This window comes from Ursus maritimus, unplaced genomic scaffold, assembly GCF_017311325.1.
Source record: "Ursus maritimus isolate PB19 unplaced genomic scaffold, ASM1731132v1 scaffold_12, whole genome shotgun sequence".
NCBI classification, from domain to species: domain Eukaryota; kingdom Metazoa; phylum Chordata; class Mammalia; order Carnivora; family Ursidae; genus Ursus; species Ursus maritimus.
In genome coordinates, this window is record NW_024423564.1 from 48,727,093 (window position 1) to 48,747,140 (window position 20,048).

The following is a 20,048-nucleotide window of genomic DNA, read 5'->3' on the forward strand; positions in this document are numbered from 1 at the left end:
ATTTTGATTGCTGATGGGTTTGATTGCAAGCACCTAGAATTATGCCTGGTACAAAGTGCTAAGGGGATACCAGGTAAATGTTTGTTGAATAAACGATTGGAAATCCAGACAGTATGGACACGAGCCACGGATGAGTACAAGGTACTCAAAAAGAAAGATAAAGTAAAAATCTTGATTTAAAAAGCAAAACAAAACAACAACAAAAAACATGATGAGATCTGCAGGCTCCTAGAATGCTGACAGCCAGGCTTAACCCTTCCCCACCCCCGAAGAGGATCTGAGCTCCTTTCTGGTGTATCTGAATAGTCCAAGAGAACAGACCTACAGAAACCAACAGAGATCGCAAAGACCAAATGTCTGCTGCGTCACCGTCCGCCACCGCTCCGCAAGCCCTGCACACACACAGGTTCTAATCAGAACTAGCCAAGGATCAGCAAGCTTTTGAAGAAAGCTAACATGAAAGACACAGATAAAAACAAGGAACTAGACATTTTTTAAAAGAAAAACGAAAAAGAAACTCAAAAGAAACAAAAGAAACAATGAAAAAAAAAAAAAGAAAAAATCTCCAAAAAGGAAAGAATACTTTCCAAGAGATGAAAAGATATTGCATCCAGATAACCATTTATTATTTAAAAATAAAGTGTGTATGTGGTGGATGGGGAGAGAGAGAGATGTGGCATTCAGAGAATAAAAGAGGTTTTTCTTTTTTTAATGCCAAGAAGACAAAGACAACTATCAGTAACAACATCATCAGAATGTATATCTCTTAGAGGAAAAACTTAAAACAGGTGTTACACTTTGGGGGAAAACATTTAATGAATTAATAACATTTAATTTGAAAATTACACAAGTAGTATTCATAAAGAGAGTATAAAATACCATTAATATAACACTGAAATGCATGTACACAAAATAACAATATTTATTTTACTTATTTAATTAACTTATTTAGTAGGCTCCACGCCCAGCATGGAGCCCAATGTGGGGCTTGAACTCACGACCCCAAGATTAAGACCGGAGCTGAGATCAAAAGTCAGACCCTTAACCAACTGAGCCACCAGGTGCCCCAACAATATGTATTTTATAAGGACACATACAAATAAAAAGATACACATCAGAATTAGAATGTTCGTCTGTGAAAAGGAACAGGGTAAAAAAAATGGCAGTATGAATGAATGATCTATCAATCAAATAAGAGAGGGTTCATGCAGAGATTAATAATAAGGGTCAGTCATTGAGGAAAGTCATGAGAAATATAATTAGCTGAAGCTTCTGCACCAGCGTTAGAAGAGGGAGTGTCACTATAGTATTCACAATTCTTTCAGTTGGAAATAACAGAAACCCAGCTTGTATGAACATAAACAAACAAACCATCAACAATGGACTGATTTACTGAAAAATCCAGGGGTAGTCGGTTTCAGGAAGAATCGGATCCAGACTCGATGTCTACAGTTCTCCGCTCCACTATCCCAAAACTTAGTGGCTTAAAGTAACCATTGACTTTGTTCATGTGTGTTAGGAATTCAGGAAAGGCTCAACTAGACAGTTCATTTCTAATTCACTTGGTGTCGGGTGATGTCTGGCCAGAGGCAGAAGTTCCTCTTCTACAGCAGCTTCTTCATTCAAGTCGGGTGCCTTGATGCTCTGTGTCCCCACTCCTACACACACACACACACACACACACACACACACACTTTCTCACATACACACTCTGCATTGTAGCTTAGTTGTTACTCAGTTGCTATTTCTGCAAACTACTTTCATGGTAAATAACCTGGTACATCTAAAGTTCCTTGTTCTGTCATCTCTCCAGTAATTCAGTCTGTTAGCGCGTACGGATGGAGTACAGGGAAATATTCATGACCTTGCAGTTACTGCTCAGGGGCCACAGTTTAATTTCTAATGCACTTCATAGAGTAGAACTAAATGTACAAATCTTGACTGAGAGAAGACCATGTTCTTCTGAAACTGGAGGGCCTGTAGGCAAAGTTTAGTGCATTATAAAATTATGACGCATTGTACAAATGTGGGGGCTTATTAATAATTATGGACTGACCACTGTGTCTGTGTGGAAAAACTCCCTTCTTTTCAGTGTCAGCATACTATAAAAGTCGTTCTCTTATATTGAAGCCAGAGAAGATTTGGGGGTTTTGTTTCTTATGTTTGTTTTAGCAGAGGAATGGAGCACAGTTCAGGTTCCTTCTAGGAAGAGTAATCTGGACTCACGTAAGGGGAATTGGGAGAGGAACTCAATCTATGATCTCTAAATGTTTTTTATTATGCACATCATCAGTAAAGACTTTGAGTATGTGGTCCCAACATACGTGTTTTTATTTACATATTATATACCTGAACTACTGTACTAACAGAAGGAGAAGACATAATAAATATAGCTATAATTTCTAATGTTTTTATCTTGCCCTCAGTTAACTGACTTGCAGACTAGAGTCAGAAAGACAGTGGAGAGGTTTTTACGATTATCAAGGGATGTTTTTAAATATTTTTTTAAGATTTTATTTATTTGAGAGAGAGAGAGAGATTGAGACAATGAGTGGGAGGAGGGGCAGAGGGAGAAGCAGACTCCCTGCTGAGCAGGGAGCCCAACATGGGACTCGATCCCAGGACCCTGAGATCATGACCTGAGCTGAAGGCAGACGCTTGACTGACTAAGCCACGCAGGCACCCTCATGTGAAGTTTTTAAGAAAATAACTCATTTGTCAAGTTCATCATTAGGATACTTATTAATTTAAGGATGTTAATAAAGATAAGCTTTCCCCTTTAACGAGGAGGAGTAAGCATGCTATTATGGGGCAGGAGTGCTGAACACTGGTCCCAGTGTTACCAGCCTCAGAAAAGAGGTCAGGGTGGCAACTGCACTGTGAAACATAATTAATATTTGTAAAGGGCTTAGGGCCAATCAGATTAAGAGGCAGGGTCAAAGGCAAGATTTATTATTACTGCCAGGTTCCTAATTCCAAGCCGATTCCAAAAATGTGACCTAATCTACCAAAAGCTTTGGCAGATTTACCGAGTAGCTTGACCGAAGTTGCCAGCATTGTACCCCACAATGTCCTCAAATTGCAAATGAATAGAATTTGGCATATGTCCATCTAGCCTCAGAATAAGAGCCTCTGCTCTCAACAAAACTTGTTTAATTTCCTCGCTTCGCATTCAAAGCCTCCCATGATCTGGTCCCTGTTAGCTTTCACTCATTCCTTCAACATTTCATGAGCCCTGTTATACATCAGGCGACGCTTTAGGAGCTGAGGACGCAACAGTAAACCAAACAGACGTGCCCTCATGGAGCTTACAGCCCGCTGAGGGAGACAGACCACACGAAAAAGGAAACGTACAAAGCAGTGTTAGATAATGATAAGTGGAAAGAAGACGAAGACGTGGTTCAGAGTGACAGGGGAGATAGCTGCTTACAGTCAAGATGGGTAAAGGAACTGGTTTATCTTCCTACACGAAACAACCCAAACAGAGACAAAATATCTGAAACAACAGTTTGCAAAACACTGTACTTCAGATGACAAGAGGACAGTCATCCCTGAGAGAGAAAAAACAAATGAGGGGAGCCGTACGGAGTCTTCCCAGAGGAGAGCAAGGATTTCAAGAAGAGTCTGGTGGGCCCCTTGAGTTGAGAAGGTGGGGCTGGAAGCTCAGGGAGGTCGAGGCAGCTAGGACTCATAGGACAGAGCACCAGAAAGAGAGCTGAACAGAGAGAGAACCTGGAGACCAGCAGAAAGTCCCCTTGACGATGATGAAGCATTTGATGGGAATAATGAGTAATGGGGAACTCATGCAGATGAAGCAACCACCCAGGGCCAGGGAAGGAACCATCTGTAAGGATTAGAGGTAACAGTGCCAGATGCTCACACAGGGCCAGGAATGGTGCCTCTTCTACCCGCCAGACTGGGAAGCCTCCAGACTTATGGACCATTGGGTAGACATTCAGGTCTTGCTTCAGCAGGGAAAAATTAGCTCTAGAGTGGTAACTGCTCCAGTCTTGTTGGATAAATCTTAAAAGCAAGACCTAAAAGGATAAATCAGTTTCCAAGTAACTTAACTATATTCCAGAACAAAGCTCAAGGCTATTTATAGGAATACAAAAATATCTAGCACAATCCATCAGAGGCCTCTGGAAGTAGATCCATGCCCAAATCGGTAGTGGAACCATACATGACTAATAAACACAAGCAAAGACGTCCAACCTTCCTAGTAACCCAGGAAATAGGAAAATAACAGTGAGACAATCTGGGGAGGGTTTAAAACATAAGAGGAATGTGATCAGAACACTCTTTAAATTACTGCATCTTTATTACATTCAACATTTAATGTGGCACGTAATTCTCAGGGTAGTCTCAAGACAGAAATAGTCCATATTTCTATTTTTAGAAATACTGAGATAATAGAATAATACCAACGATGCCAGGATCCTGGCATTATTATTAGTATTACTCTATTATCTCAGTATTTCTAGAGCAATACTGAAACACTAAAAACAAAAAGAAAGTCATTTTAATCGCCTTTTCTGAGATTCCCCTACATCCTGAAAAATGTTTTAGGTATTCCAAGAGTGATGCAGTGTAAATTGGAGTCACAGAGGTTGCAGGCTTGGTATTTTCCATTCTCACCAGAATATAAAGCTAAATGAAATTAACAGGTCTGTTATCAGGGTGCCAGAGAAAATACTTTCCATTCCCATCACAACTTAGCTCACAGGTCGACAGAGTTGACTGTGTCGGAGTCAAAACCCAGTGGCATAGGCTATAGATGGATGAATAATCTAATCATCGTCCACCAGGCTGCCTCCCTTTCGGACTCTGCAGGGGCCTTCTGTTTTCTTCAGAGAAGGTCTGGGGTGAGTGGCTGACAAAGAGAATGTTTCTGTTGCACAATTTAATTACTTAGCATCTAAGTACATTCCACATCAGGGCCAACATCCAGCTCTTCTGGCCGAGTTCTAGAAATGAGCAAGGGCCTGGCATTGCTCAGGCTGGCATTGCGTCCTCTCGCTCCTGTGGTTTCTGTAAGTGAATGCACTGATGCTGGGTATCACTGAACGTGAAGAAGAAAGATCCCAAACCTCCTCTGTGAACCTGGAGGCCAGATGGATTGTGTGGGATGGGAAGCTTTAAGGAAAACTGGAGGAGAGTATGACAGAGACTGAATGAGGGAATAAGGGATATGTCCCATCCAGTTCGCAGCCTTTCCCAGGGAGCCTGGCACCCTCCTTTCCTCCACAGCTCTGCTGGCTGTTTTTCCTCTGGGTCTGGGTTGATCTTCAGGACCTCGCTCCTCCTCCCCAAGAATAATTTATTTAGTCCAGGACTTCCTCAATCAATCTGTCTTGGAGAGACCCATGCCAGAATGAGAGAACCTCAGTCCTCCTCCTCCTCTTCTCTCTTGTGGAATAGCATTTGCGGGCAAAATGGAGAACAGGTTGTGACCTTATTTCATTGGAAAAATGAGAAGGAAATGGAAGAGCAGGAGGTAGAGGAAGACAGGAGGAGCAGGTAGAGAAAAAGGGGAGTCCGAAAAGAATAAGGGAAGAAGGGGGAGGAAGAAGGAGAGTACACAGACATTAACCACCCCAATACTGGTCATGTCACTTTGCTGTGTTATTACAATCACCACTCAGGACTGGGAGGTACTTTACATTATACAGACTGTATTCTTTTAAAATAGAAAATTCAGATGCACTGAAGTCTGAAGAAGTAGTAAAATCTAGGCTACAATTTGCCATACTGAAAAAGTTTTCTAATCCACTTGTCTATACCTCTCTAAAGAGGCAGATAAATGTTTTAGGCTTCGTGAACCCTAAGGTTTCTGCCACAACATCGGACTCTATCCTTGTAAAGCAAAAGCAGCCAAAGACAATAGGTAAATGAATGGGTGTGGTTGTGTTCCAATAAAACTTTATTTACCCAAACAGATGGCTGGTGGTCTGGCCCTCTGGCTATACTTTGTTTTGTCAAACCCTGGTCTACAGGATGCCTTTTTTTCTTCTTTTTATAATAAGAAAAAAGACACATTTATAATATCCGAACCACCCACGTTATTCATAGAGAAGCTACGTATTCACTGTAAAAAAAAAAGAAAGAAGAAAAAGAAAGAAAGAAAGAAAGAAAGAAAGAAAGAAAGAAAGAAAGAAAGAAAGAAAGAAAGAAAGAAAATGTATGCAGTATTTAAAAAACGTAGGTTACCTGAAATTTCACCCTGAGAAAAAAGCCCTGTGAACATTTTGCCAAGCATCATTGCAGAGACACTGATTTGGGTGCGTGTGCGCGCGCGTGCATGCTTCTTTATATGTGAGTGGGAAATTCTATGCATGCTCTTCTGTAACCTCCTTTCTATGCTCAAAAATATGTTCAGGGCATCTTCTCACATGAACATGTTTAGATCTCCATCTTTTCACGGGGCGCGTTAGAAAGCAGGACCGTATCTTTCCTGGACATTTGTGTGGGTTCCCCCTTAGCCTCTGCATTTCTATTTCCTAGTGGCCCACTGGCTGAAACCCTCCACTGATGGGAATTTTGCTAACATATGAGCCCAGGTATTTGACTTCTAGGCAACAGCGTCCGAAGACTTCCACTCTCCCAAGCTAGAGGGCCTAGTTCTCTAATAAGCCAGAAAGCTCATTTTGAGTTAGTAATCAAGTAACAGAAGTTACTGCCTCAACTTTGGGCCACTCCCATCCAGGCCTCCGAAGGCTTCCACCCACTTGAGGATGGAACTGTGTTGAATTGCCTACTGATCTGTACCCACAGTTTTGGTCATAGCTCCTGCCTGTAGCGATACACGTTTCAACACGTTACTTGGGAATTTCCGAGACTGTGGGTGCTTCTCCCTAACCTAACTTCTACATGGAAGATGGCAGCCTCTGACTGAGCAGAAAAACCAGTTTGTGAAACACTTACCCAGGTAACCTATTCAAAAGGAGGTAGCTCTCCATAACTTCTGGGGCAGGTTCGGGCAGAGTGTGGCCATGGGCAACAGGACAAATAAAATTCTTAGGGAGCAAATCTGATATTCCAGAAAAACTGTTCTGAAGTCTGTAGAGACCTCGTCACCCACAGACTGGTCGATTTGCCCCTTTTTTTTTTTCATCTTTCTTCACCCATCTCTTTCTGATTGATGCTTTCGTTAGGGTGCTGTTATTGAAAACCGAATAGAAGTTCATAGAAGTAGTGCTTCACCTATGAATTGCAACTGACTTTGAAAATCAGTTGTTCTGAGTTATAAAAACATTTCTCTCGCTTGCTTCATTAGGGATTATATAGCAGAGAAAACCATCTTTTTTTTTTTTAATTTTATTTATTTATTTATTTATTTGAGAAACAGAGAGCGAGAGAAAGTGCACCTTGTCAGTGGTTGTGTGTCGGGGTGTGTGGGGGGGGGGAGCAGGGAGAGGGACAAGCAGATTCTGCACTGAGATGGAGCTCAAGGCAGCTTGATCCCCGGACCCTGAGATCTCGACCTGAGGGAAAGCAAGGGTCCAGGAGTTGGTCACTTAACCTTAACCGACTGAGCCACCCAGGTGCCCATGAGAAAACCATGTCTTCTAAAAAAATTAATTTCCATGGAATTGGGACCTTAGAGACCATTCTCTTACAATCTATTTTTATTTTTAAATAAAATAAAATATTTATTTTTATTTTTATTTTATTTATTTATTTTACAGTCTCTTTATTTTAAAGGCAAGCAAATGCCCAGTAAGGTTAAGTGCCCCCAATTCACAGTTTGTTAGTGGCAAAGTCAGGACTTAATCCCAAAGGCTTCATCTCATAATGTATATTTTACATAACTACACTGCTACTCTTAGGCAATTGCTTTATTTGTATTTATTTGTCTCTAGTACCATTGGAGGGGTAGAAAATAGTTGGGCCAGACCATAGAAAGGGGAGGAAAAAAGAGGGTTTTTTGGGGTTTTTTTTGTTGTTGTTGTTATTTTTTTTTGAAAAGTGTTTTTGAAGGAGGGGTGCCTGGCTGGCTCTATCGGTAGAGCATGTGACCCTTGACCCCAGTGTCATGAGTTCAAGTGACATGTTGGGTGGAGAGCCTACTTAAAATAAAAATTAAGGGGCACCTGGGTGGTGCAGTCGGTTAAGGGTCATGAGATCGAGCCCCATGTTAGGCTCTGCACCCAGCGTGGAGTATGCTTGAGTTTCTCTCTCCATCTGCCTCTGCCCCTCTCCCTGCACTCTCTCTCTCTCTAAAAAAATAAATCTTTTAAAAAAATTTAAAAATTAAAAGTCTGAAGGAAAAAAATAGGAAATTAAATAGGTTTATAGTATGAGAAAGGTTAAATGCAAGCAAAAATTGTCTAGGGGCCATGTGGAAGACCGAGGGGTCAGGCCCTCCTGGGCTGGGCTTGTACTCCTGTTATGACTGACTGACTATAAGCCCGAGTGAGAGCTCAGAGATCGTCTGCCCGGAGTGATCCTGTGGAGTTTCTTCCAGGTCCTCGGCTCAGCCCTGAAACCTCAGTTCCTGACCATTCCCCGCTGTGTCCATCAGCAGGCATTGCCCTCAAGGACCTGCTCTGCCTATGGCTACACCTCTTCCCAGGAATGCCAGATATGGAGAAGACTGCAAAGGCCCACTTCCCTGGGCTCCATCTGGTGTAATTCTGAAGAGCCACAAACTCCAGCTCCCTCTGGGCTCTAGGCCCAGCTGTAACCACATTGACAGGCAGCTTCTCCCTCTGCCCAATCCTGCCAACCTCACTCCCTTACAAGTGAGGTGTAGCTTTTTAACTACTTGCCAATTAAACTTCAAGTAAGGTGTTTCTAGGTAACTCAATCTAAAACACCACCCCAATTAACATTTTGTGTGTATCCTCAGAGTGGCACCAAAACCCAGACTTCCTGCCCCATCATCCTATGAGCCTAAACCATTCTCAACTGTTCTCCCTCTTGGATGGCTAAAGCTCCTGTTGCGTACAACTTGAGCTAAGCCCTCCTCCTACCAGGGGCAGCCTCCCAAGCTGTGGGGTGCTGACTGCTAGTGTATTCCATAAGGTGATTACGCTAGCATGGGATGGGCTGATTTTTTACTTTAACAGTTGTTATCTTAGCTGGGGATTCCCCCGAAGCAGACCTTGCGATGAGGACTCAAGTGCATCCCGACCAGCTTCACTGATGTGCCATCTATAGAGTCATGCACATCTGTGCGGAAACACAGGACCCCGTACTTGGTCTAATACTCTGCTGTTGCCAGCTTGAAATTCCTGATACGTTAGGAACATTCTTCTTTATCTTGCATGAGGCCCTGCAGATCACGTAGTTGGTCCTGATTAGAATGGGTTCTTAGGAAACACTGGTTGAGGAGTGGGACCTAGAAGGGTAAGAAGACCAGGCAAGAATGTGATACCAAGCAAAATCCCATTGAAGAGGGGAGGGAATTTGGCCCAATCTCATAGGAAGCTCTGTAGACAGCAGAGAGCCACCCTGGCATTGTCCCAACTGAGGGCTAAGGGACCATAATATTTATACCTGCATTCTCTGTCACTGGATAAAGGGTGGGGTGGGGGCAGGGGCACACTAATTCCCAGGCACTTCCAGCTGTCCCTTGTAGAGGCAAAGCAAATCCGGCAGCTGACGGTGGTACTCGGACACTGAGATGCAGGTGGCCAGGACCACACTCCCGGGGTGAGGCATCCAAGCACTGCCTCCACCTGCAGTATCCCTCTTGCAGCCTGGTCAAATTATTTCACTGGGAACAATACTTGAGTAGAGGTCGGGAGGAAAGTAAGAGTAAAGATCATGTCCTAACTGCAGTCCTTGGCTGCAAGCTTCCCTGGGCCTCACTTCTCTTCAGCTGGTGAAACTCAGCACACAGACATCCCTCACCAATGCCACCAGACTCCATTTCAAGCATGGACTCTGCCCACACTGGTTCCAAGTGACCTACTTTGGCCTCACCTTCTCTTTTGTCTTCACCCTGTCAAACAAGAAAGCAGATACCTGGGGATAAGCGGGAAGACTGCTGAGTGGTAAGATTTCTGCACATCCGTCTTTTTGACTCTTTCTGGACCTTTTGAGGGTGAGCACCTTGTCTGATTCATCTCTGTGTCTCTCCATCACCTTTAGTGCAATGCTTGGCACACAGCAAGTGCTCAGTGAATGTTCCTTGAATATGGCTGTTTGTATGAATAGTTTGAGCTCTGTGTAAACGGAAGTGGCTCTTCAGACTACCTGACCCTGAATCCATTCAGAAAAGACCAACCAAATCCAATTAATTCGTTATGCAGAACTCTGCCAGGTATTGGGCATTTGGAAGCGCAGATTTCCTGGGGGAGAGATGGAGAAGCTCATGATGGGTGCGTGCACTTCAAATTCAACAATCCGCTGTTCTATCTCCATTTTCTGGGAAACAAAATCTCCCCATGGCCCCAGGGCCCTTTAAATTTTACTGTGACTGTTTTCTTAAGAAATTCCTGGAGCAGAGCCTAACTTTTGTGTAGGGGGTTGCCAGCGCTCACATTCACGGCCCAGGGGACGGTTGGCATAGGGGTTAGCGAGGCGTTCGCACGCGAAGGAAACTTTGGAGGAGTCAGAGCCGCCGGATGGAGGGTCCTGTGAAGTGGGGGGCCCGAAAGTCCTTGAACTCCAGGGCCTCCATGGATTTAGGGAAGGGAAAATGGGGACGGCCAAGGCGGCCAGACGTTTGTGGAGCTCTACAGCTCCCGATCTCTCCGCTTTGGCGGGCCGGACACGACAGGGGTTCGGCGGCTGAAGCCCAGAACAGTCAGGGTGCCTGGGCCGGAGGGAGGGCCAAGGGCCAGAGGAAGGAGTCCCGGGCCGTCGCCGCCCCGCCCGTCGGGCTGTCCGCCCCGCCTACCCCGAGCAAGGCGGAGCCGGCGCCGGGAGAGGCAGGAGGAGGAGAGGTCGGAGCCGTCTCCAGGAGCCCTTAGAGACCGAGTCCCCGGCGGCGGCGGCGGGGGGAGCGCACCGGCAGGCGAGTGGGCACCGAGCGGCGGGCGCAGGTGGCGAGTCTGGTCCCCGCGGGCACAGGGGCGCAGCGCGGGGCGTCGGCCGGCCAGTTTGGGGGCCGCCTCCGAGTTCCCGGTGCTGGGAAGCGAGATGGAGAGAGGGAAAGGAAGGAAGGAAGGAGGGAGGGAAGAGTGTCCCGGAGGGCGGGGACTGGCCGGGACACTGGGCGCCGGAGAAGGGGATGGGGGAGGGCGGGCGAGGGACGCCGAGACCCTGAGGCGGACTGCGCGCTTGCCCTCGACGGGCGGCGGCCAGCGCCCGGGGAAAGAGGGGGCCCGGCGGGGCTAGGACTGGGGACGCGGCCGCTGGTATGAGGGCGGGAGCGGCAGGAAAGGTCTCACAGCTCGCCCGCGTTCTTCGCCGGCCCGCGGCCGTGCGCCCCACGCTCGGTTGAGGTTGGAAGGCTCCGGTGTTCCCAACCCTTCCTTGCGGTGGTGCCAGGCTCTGGAGGCGGGCAGGCATCTGGGGGCGGCCGGGGCGCCACGCCCCTCTTTCCTACTTTCTTCCGCTCTTTCTTGGGACTAGCGGGCGGGCGAGCAGCCCTGGAACCCGCTCGCCGCTGGGTCTAGCGGGGAAGTAGCAGGTCAGAGAGGACAACCTCGGTCACACGTCCCGCGAGGGACCCTCAGCAGTGAGTGGCCTGGAGACTGTCTTTGCAGGTGGTATGGGGAGGTCGAGGCTCAGACGCGAGTCTTGTGTGAATTTTTTTTAAAGCCTTGTTGGCACCCTTATTACGTGGATCAGGGTGACTCCACCCCTTAATTTTAGCTAGGGCAGATCAATTAAAACTAATTTTAAAACACTTTAAAACACTGTCACTGAAGGCGTCTGACACTTGTCCTTTGCCTTATGTTTGTGTCTTGTAAACTTAAGTCATTCGTAACTTTCGCAGAACTCGGGATTCTTGTTAAATCACCGCCGTGGAGTAAACTTTGGACAACTGGAAATCCAAGAGAAGAAACTGATGAGGCCTGTTATCTCATAGTCACCCTTGACCGGGCGCGGTTGTATACAAACAAGGTTATAGAGAAGGAAATGGGCAAAAACCGGAGAGGGGAGGTCCCCTGCGCCCACGTGTCGGGACACGTTTAATGGCTGCTCGGAGTGGAAACAAACCGGGAATTTATTAGACCTTGTGGAGTTGGACAAACTTCACATGATTAGCTTCCTTCCCATCAGTTATTTCCTTTCCTCCCCTGCTGTCTTTGTGGACACTGTTTATGTTTCCTGGGGCTGTTGTAGCTTCGCCTGAATGGATTGTCTATAATGAATCTTTTGGATGTTGTCAGACTCAGGGTCTGTGTTGGTGTGTTCTCTACTTTAAAAGCGGAGTTCGGCTTTGTTTTTAAAGTGCTGGTGTCCACACTGCACCATTGCTGGGCTTCCCAGCTCTCAGTATAAATTATCGCAGGATGGCGGCCCTCACCTAGGAGAACCAGGAAGGCAGGCGACTCGGGAATGACAGGGTTGGGTTTTACTATTGCCAAAACAATCACATTCAAGTAAAGAGCTGTTTTGGGTTTTTTGTTTTTAAGGCCAAATTGTATGTATTAACAAGCCCCTTTTTTCAATAAGCAAACATATGATTCACACACTTAATTTTTAAAAGTAATCAAACATTTTAGAGACTCTTCAGTGATAAAAGGACTCTGGGATCAAATGTTTAGTCCCTTGCTTCCCTAACAGTTAACTAGCACCATAAAACCCTGGTTTAAGTCCAAAAAATGCTGAACAGTCTAACAACTACGTTTTTAGACCTTATAAAAAATGTGGTCATATTTTTACTGTGTTTAACCCAGGTAATTCACTAGGTCTTGAACCCCGAAAGCATTTGAATTTGTGTAGAAATACATAAAAATGTGAAACTGTGTTTCACAAGACTGAGAAGATTAATATTTTAAGTCTTTCTGTGTAGCAGGCTCCGTTCTCATTTGAAAGATTAGCTCTCAGCAGTGAGATTGGTGGTGTTGGGCTTGTGTTGTCCTCACTTGTTGAAGGACATGGTGGTCTGTCCAGTTAGGACAGCAAAGAGGTTCATAGTCAGAACACTTGAGGACGTGGTTCGCGAATACCAGGTCAATTTTGTTTTTATGTTGGAAACCTGTCTGAGACAAGAAATTAAAAATTTCAAATTTAGAATCACGTTATTTATTGCTGGATAAATGGTCAGGTTTGTATTGGGTGTTTTTTGTGTAAGTTTTGTTACGTCAGCTTAAGCTTAATTTAGGGAGGTAAATTGTGGAAGTCAGATTTTTTTGAGGCCTGATTTGGAAGAGAAGCAGTTTAACAGTGGTTTGGAGTACGCGTTTCGGTGCAGACAAACCTGGATGGAAGTATTAGTTATTTAATCTTTTCAGTCTGATTGGTAAAATGGCGGTGATAGTGGTCTCTGTCTCAAGGATTTTTATGAGAATATATGAAACAATCTTTGCAAAACACTTTGACGGCACCTAACACACAGTTAATGTTCAACGTGATTAGATATTCTACTTCTCTAGCTTACTCTAGCGGCAAGCTATTGGATAAATTACAAGATGGCAGTTTAAGCCTTCTGGAAATGCTAGATAGAGCTATTTTAAATTCCAAAGAAGATACCTGATTTTATAGATAGAGCTGTCTATCTAGACGTATAAAATACCTGTGTACATATGTGTGCCATGTTTCTACCACAGTGGTATGAATAATTATGATTAATGGATTAATAGCTTTAATATGCTTTTAGTGCTGAAGTTATAGTCATATGATATTTTTAGAGCCAGGCAGTCAGAAATATTTCATTAATCATATTTTAAACTTAAAGAGAGTTTATATTTTAAAAAGTTGTGTTTATTAGCCTGGGTAGGAAATTAAACCAGGAACAGAAATATTTATCTTTAACCAAGTATGATTTTTAATTAAAGTATGAAAAAATGTGACCAGGGGGTTTCCAGTTATTTTTCATGTACTGATATTCAATGCCAATAGATAAGCCATCAGAAGTGTTTAGGACTGATTGGGAGCATTTTGTAAACGTTTTATAAAAGTGTTGTGACTGGTTGTAAACTTTTGTGAGAATGGGTGTTCAGCTGATTCAAGGACTCTACTCATCACATTATTGAATCAATTGCAAAATTTAAAAAATGCTTCCCTCTTTAAACCAAATCCTTTGAAGCACCTGTTGTTTCTTCCTTAACGCCTATCAGGTACATGTGATTAGACTGATGGGAATGGTAGCTTCTGTAACAGATGACTTCTCATTTTACTCACCGTCCCACAGAGATGCAGAAATGGTGCTTTATGATATTTTTAAATAATTGTAAAGGGTACAGTGTTATTATGAATCGTTTCTTGCCTATAACATTATACACCGAAGCAGTGAAGGACTTGACTGAATAAATTATGGATTCTTTTCACTGCTGGAACATCATAGCATAGTGATGGATTCCTGGCTTATGCTTCTAGGTGTGTAAGAGTATAGGCAAATTGCTTCCTATCTTTCTGCTTCCACGAGGTGTTGTGAGGGATAAATGAGTTAATCTGTCTAAAGCATTTAGAACAGTGACTGGCATATAGTCTATGTTCAGCAAATATTAATGTTAAATTATTACTTCCCGAGCTTTTCTCTTTCTAAATGTTATATAATGAGCATGTATTACTTTGTAACAAGGAAAACAATTATAGGAAATTTTAATGTTTCCCCCAAATCTAAAAAAGTTCAGTGATGTAAAAAGTCCCGCCAGACAATGCTTACGAAGTAGGAGAATATAATTAGGCAATTGCCATTGCATTTTTTAAATGTGAAATGGATTGCTACATTAATTTGTTCAAATTGATTCTCCTCGATCTCAGTCCCATTTTCCTTTCTTATTAGAAACTTAAAAAATAAAACACTAATCCATGAAGTTCTGTGTTATGATAGGTTAAGTCGGGGAAGGACAGTGTGCACAGTTACAGTGCATTAGTAACAATTATAGCTAGGTAAAAAAAAGTTTATGCAGATGAAGGAACATCTGGAAGAAAGTACAAACCAGTGGATGGTGGGATTCTGGTGCTTTCCCTCTTTTCTATCCAGTTTCCCCAGTGTGTTTGTGTATTTTATATATATATATATATATATATATATGTCTTCTTGTGTAACAGTTACTCAGTAAATACTGAGTTTTTTAGCTGGTTTATTAGCTACAAATAGTAGGATTTTGTTTTAGAAAAAAACACCAGATTGCATAGCAGTTGAAGGTCCTTAAATGTCAAAACCTGTGTAGTGAGAATTGTTTAGCAGTAAAAGAGAGGCCCTTTCAGAAGTTTATAGGTTTATCTTCTTTTTTTTTTCTTCTTCTTAAAAGATTTACTTGCCAGAGAGAGAGCAAGAGCATGGGGGGGGGGGTTGCAGATGGAGATTAAACCCTGAAGTGACTCCCTGCTGAGGGCAGAGCCCAACTTGGGGGCGGGGCTCAATCCCAGGACCTGAGCCAGAAATCCGGGTGGGCCGACTGCTTAACCGACTGAGCCACCCAGAGGCCCCTGGAGGTTCATCTTAAGAAATGTTTGGAATTAAGGTTTGTATACGGACCAAGTCTCCCCACCTTGACTTTATGAAATGGCCACTTCTCAGGTCTAGACCCCACATTGACAGGTTGCGTGCACACACCCCCTTCAGCTGTCAGGTGCCTCCTTGACAGTCCCGAGGAGGACATAAGTGCACTCCGTTTAACAGGAAAGTTTGACAGATAAAAAGTACTTCCAGCACAAGTGTGTGATCCTGGGCCCAGATCTCAGCCCTTCACATTTATGATCTTGCTCGGTCCTCACAACAGCACAGACAAGGAAGCAGAGGGTCCCTTAGTGGCAAGATCAGAATTTGACCCAGTATGCTTCCGCCTCGCACGTCCCGTGCACTAGGCACACTCTGCTGAGAGCTGGCCTGGAGCTGCCTCAGGCGACAGGGGCTGGGGGGAAAGGGGAGTGGGAATTCCATTTAGAAGCTATAAATCAAACCAAGAGAAAGACGGGAAGAGGGCTCCTTTTAGGGGTGAGATGACCCACCTGAGGAGAATTATCAGTGCCTTTCCATCAGGCTTAGCCCTCTTCAGTCAGAGAAGTCAAAGCTTCCAGAATTGCCTCAGAGACCCAGCAGGCCTGATGTGATCTCTGTGAAGTCGGTCTCTCCCAGGCCTAGACTGCCAGAGAGGCCTCCAGAGTACAGAGGAAGGAACTGGCCTGCTAAGTTCTGTTCTAGAACCACCTCTTACCAACGGGTCCTGTCCTCCCCACTGTGCCTCTGTGAGGAAGAGCAGTGAGCAAGTGACTTGGATCTATAGCAGAGTGGAGTGATTTGACTGGAAGTTATTTCTAGCTGGATTTTTCCATTTATTTGCCGAGTCTTAAAAAATCATTTCTAGTGTCACTTAAATGTTTGGTGTATCATGTCAGACTTTATCGGGTACCGTAAAAGTGCTTAGTGTGCGTGTCTGGTTGCCATCCTCTGACAAGGAGAGTTTCTGTCTTCTTTTAATGGGTCTGCATTTCAGAAGATTACTGTATAATAAAAGCCAGGGTGTTGCAGATGGTTAAGACTTTTGATACTTTCAATTCCGCTGGAGAATTAGTAGCTAAAAGAAGAAGTTCTTTTAGGTCTGCTTAGTGAATCAGTTGCTAAGAATCTTCTGAGTTTTTCACATTCATTGATTATAAGCGGAAACTTGGCTTTCTTACAGAATAGATGGTCATTCTCCTTGCAGTCAGTGTCCCGTAATTGACATAGGACCCCCTTCGTTTGACCAAGGAGAATCGTGTAAGTTCTGGTTTAACTTGGGCGGCATCATCAGAAATGCTCACTTGTACAGAGAGTTCATTCTGAATGGCTGTGTGCAAACCATCTGTACCCACTGGGGGTGGAATCGTAACTTTACCGACAGAGAATAATTGGGATTTTATTGAGCTGCAGATACTATGGGCCAAAATGTCCCGAACACTGGACCTTAAACCCTAGCTCTCACCGGGACCCTTTGACTAAGACCCCAAGCTTGTGGTGCCCTCAAATTTTGTCTGCTTTTCACAGAAAAAATTATTGCAGAGGAACAACACAATTTAGCTATCAACATGGGCTAAATGAGTCTAAGGATGGAAAGAGGAATCAAAATCCAAAAGCTGCTTGGATTTTATTGAGGCTTAGTGAGGACTTTGTTCATATAAAGCCATCACACTGGGTTTATTCAACCTGAATCTCAGGCAAATCAGAAAAGTGTTGAAATCAGCAGACTTGATGCCTGTCCTGTACCCAGACTACTGAAACCTTCTGAATTATTAGAGCGTGGCCTGCACATTAGACCATGGGGCTTCACAGGGGTGTATAAGGTAATGATTGGCTGTTCAGACAAGTTGTCAGGGGAGAGTTGGACGCCTGGCCAAGTAGCAGAAGTATTGAATTGTGACTTCTTGACAGGGCTGCCTTGAACTCTTGTACAGGTTGTTCACTGCACAAGTGTGTCCGGCCAAAGAAACAAGTGGGGGCTCAGATCTGCTCAAAAAAACCACGTGTCCTAGGTTAGAACTGCCTCTGCCAGGACGAGGGGGCACTTCTTTCTGATGCCAGCAAATCTGCAGGGCTGGGTCCACTTGGAGGGGTTGCTTTCTTCTCACACAAGGGCACAATGCGGCTGGCAGTAGCTCTGCCTCTCACAGGCCTCTTCAGCAACAATAACCTCTAAATGCCATGAGCCTGCAGAGTCCGGCACATAGTAGGCGTTTAATAAATGCCAGTGGAATGAAGCAATGTAACCATGTTCTCTGTAGTGTGTGTCCGTAAAGTACATGAGCCAGTGTTCTTTTTTTAATCAAATCAGTAAAATTGATTGTATGTGCTCGGAAATGCACATTCAGGGGTGCACGTGCCCTATGATGGGTTTCTTCCTCTTCCATTTCCTAAAGGGCAGGTAAAGACCAGCAGTCTGGGGGTTGTTGATATTGTTTACTGTTAGTCGAACACCAACAACATGCTCAGTATTGCCTGATCTATCCTGGGGTCCCTGCACCCTTTTTGTCGTCTGCCTGCTGAATGGAATACATTGGTGACTCCTGGGAATGTGCAGAGGGACTCCTGTGCTTTATTGACCAGCTTGGGCCCTTCCCCGGGGAGGGGGCAAGCAGCAGGCAAAGGACAGTGGCTGCAGGAGCCTTTGGAACTTACCTATGAGCAACTGCTTCTCGTACAAAATGATTTTTCTAGTGTATGGTAAGCTTTAGCTTATGGCTAAAGCTACCAAAAACTAAGGAAGGAGTTTGTCTGTGCCCCCTCCATGCCAGCTGGCACTTCTTGCATACTTTCTCTTTTAAGTTGATCCTTTAGAAAGCCTACTCTCAGAACTCACTTCCTCTTCCTGGCAGCTCTCCTGAGAGGCGATCGTACAGCAGGTAGGACCAGTCATGTTGAATTGATCAAACTGCTAAGAGAGTAGTTCTGAGGAATAGGGGTGCTGGTTTGTACTTAGGACTTTGGCCTTCTGCACCTTTATGGAGGGACGGCTGAGCTTGGTGTGGGGAGGGGGGGAAGCTCACAGGTACAGAAATGTAAATGCCTTTGGCATTTTATCTTGGTTACTGCAGCCTTCTTCAGGCAAACTCAGATTCCCAAAGCAGAAATAGCAGGATTCCCTACTGAGTCAGATAGCAGATTCACCTATTGCACTTACAGTTATGGTTTGATTTTGCAAAATTCCAGGAGGCTCAAATTTTCAGGAATTTCTTTCTGTTGAATTAAGCAGAATATCCTGATACATGCTTTGCCCTCTTTTTTTTTTTTTTTTTTCCTTAACATAAATGTGTGATGAGCAGCATGCTTCCGCCATTACTGTCCAAATTGAGAAAGCAAATAAATGCCCCTGGCATGGTGCCTGGGAGGTAATCTTGGCCTTTCTGTCCTTACCTCCCATTTGCCCGCAGTTCTCCGGCTTTCTTCTGGCTGCAATGAATATCAGGGGCCACAGGGACGCCCCCCACCCCCACCCAGCAGGTGATGTGAAACAGGGCAGAGATCGACCTCTCCAGGCTCGCTGTGCGCACCCGAACTCTGGACTGAGGTTTCTCTCATTTACTGATGTCCCCATGGGAACTCACCGGCCTCTGTGCAGATTTCCCAGACCCCTTCGGAGCCAAATTTCTCCTTCGATAGGCGTCTTCCAGGCTGGTCTGGTCATCTTCTTCACACTCATGTGAATAATGGCTTGTACAACCTCTTCAGTTGTTCGTTTTGTTTTTTAGTGAGCTTCACGCGCAAGTGAGGAGCTTGAGACCATGAGATCTCACCCCTCTTCATTATTTTAAATAGGTCATGTATTTATATTATCTGGTCCCCCGAACTCTCATAACCATATATAATAGTAAACACTGAGAGACCTTGCTCCACCCCTTCCCCATCGAAGTCTTTCCCACACTCTATAGGTTCCAACTGGTAAATGCAGCAAATATATATATATGTGTGTGTGTGCGTGTTAGTAGTACGTCGTGGAGATCTCTCTCAGCACACGGAGATCTCTGTCTCTCTCTAACTGCACATTATTTTGTCACTGTGTGGATGTCCCATAGTTTATTCAACCAATCCCCTATTGCCAGACTCTTGGATTGTTTCCAGTCTTTTGCTATGACAAACAGTGCTGCCGCAGATAAAGGTGGAATAGGTCATTTTGCCTTTGTGCAGGTGTACCTAAAGGCCCAGTTCCCAGAAGTGAGCCTGCTGAGTCAAAGGGCCCTGTGACCCCCTCCAGAAGGGTTGACTCCTTTTGCCTTCTTACCGGCAAACGCACTGGATGGCCTTTCCCCCACAGCCCCACCAGCAAGAAGTGTGTCAGCTCTTTCTATTTTTGCTAATCTGGTTGGTGAGAAATGGTAACTTGGAGTTGTTTAAATTCTTCGAATTATGAGTGAAGTGGAGGTTTGGGGCCTCGTACATTTTTCCCTGTGCGCTGTCTGAGCCTGTCCATCCTCCTATGGGCATTTATTGACCTTTCCTCCGGAAACCAGCCTCTTGCCTACATTGCTGTCAGGATCTCTTAAATACAGACTTAAGAATGTGA

General features: G+C 44.5%; 1 protein-coding gene across 6 annotated transcripts in view; it reads left to right on the forward strand.

The window, feature by feature from the left end:
- GNG12 (G protein subunit gamma 12) overlaps positions 1 to 20,048 on the forward strand; it is a 182,673-nt gene that overhangs the window by 42,404 nt on the left and 120,221 nt on the right. The window contains exon 1 of one of the 6 annotated variants that reach the window (XM_040627147.1): positions 10,943 to 10,966. The exons of 1 other annotated variant lie outside the window; for it this stretch is intronic. The gene's annotated coding sequence lies outside the window, so the exon portion shown is untranslated. 4 more of the 6 variants (XM_040627145.1, XM_040627151.1, XM_008690734.2 and 1 more) reach the window with 4 other exon arrangements.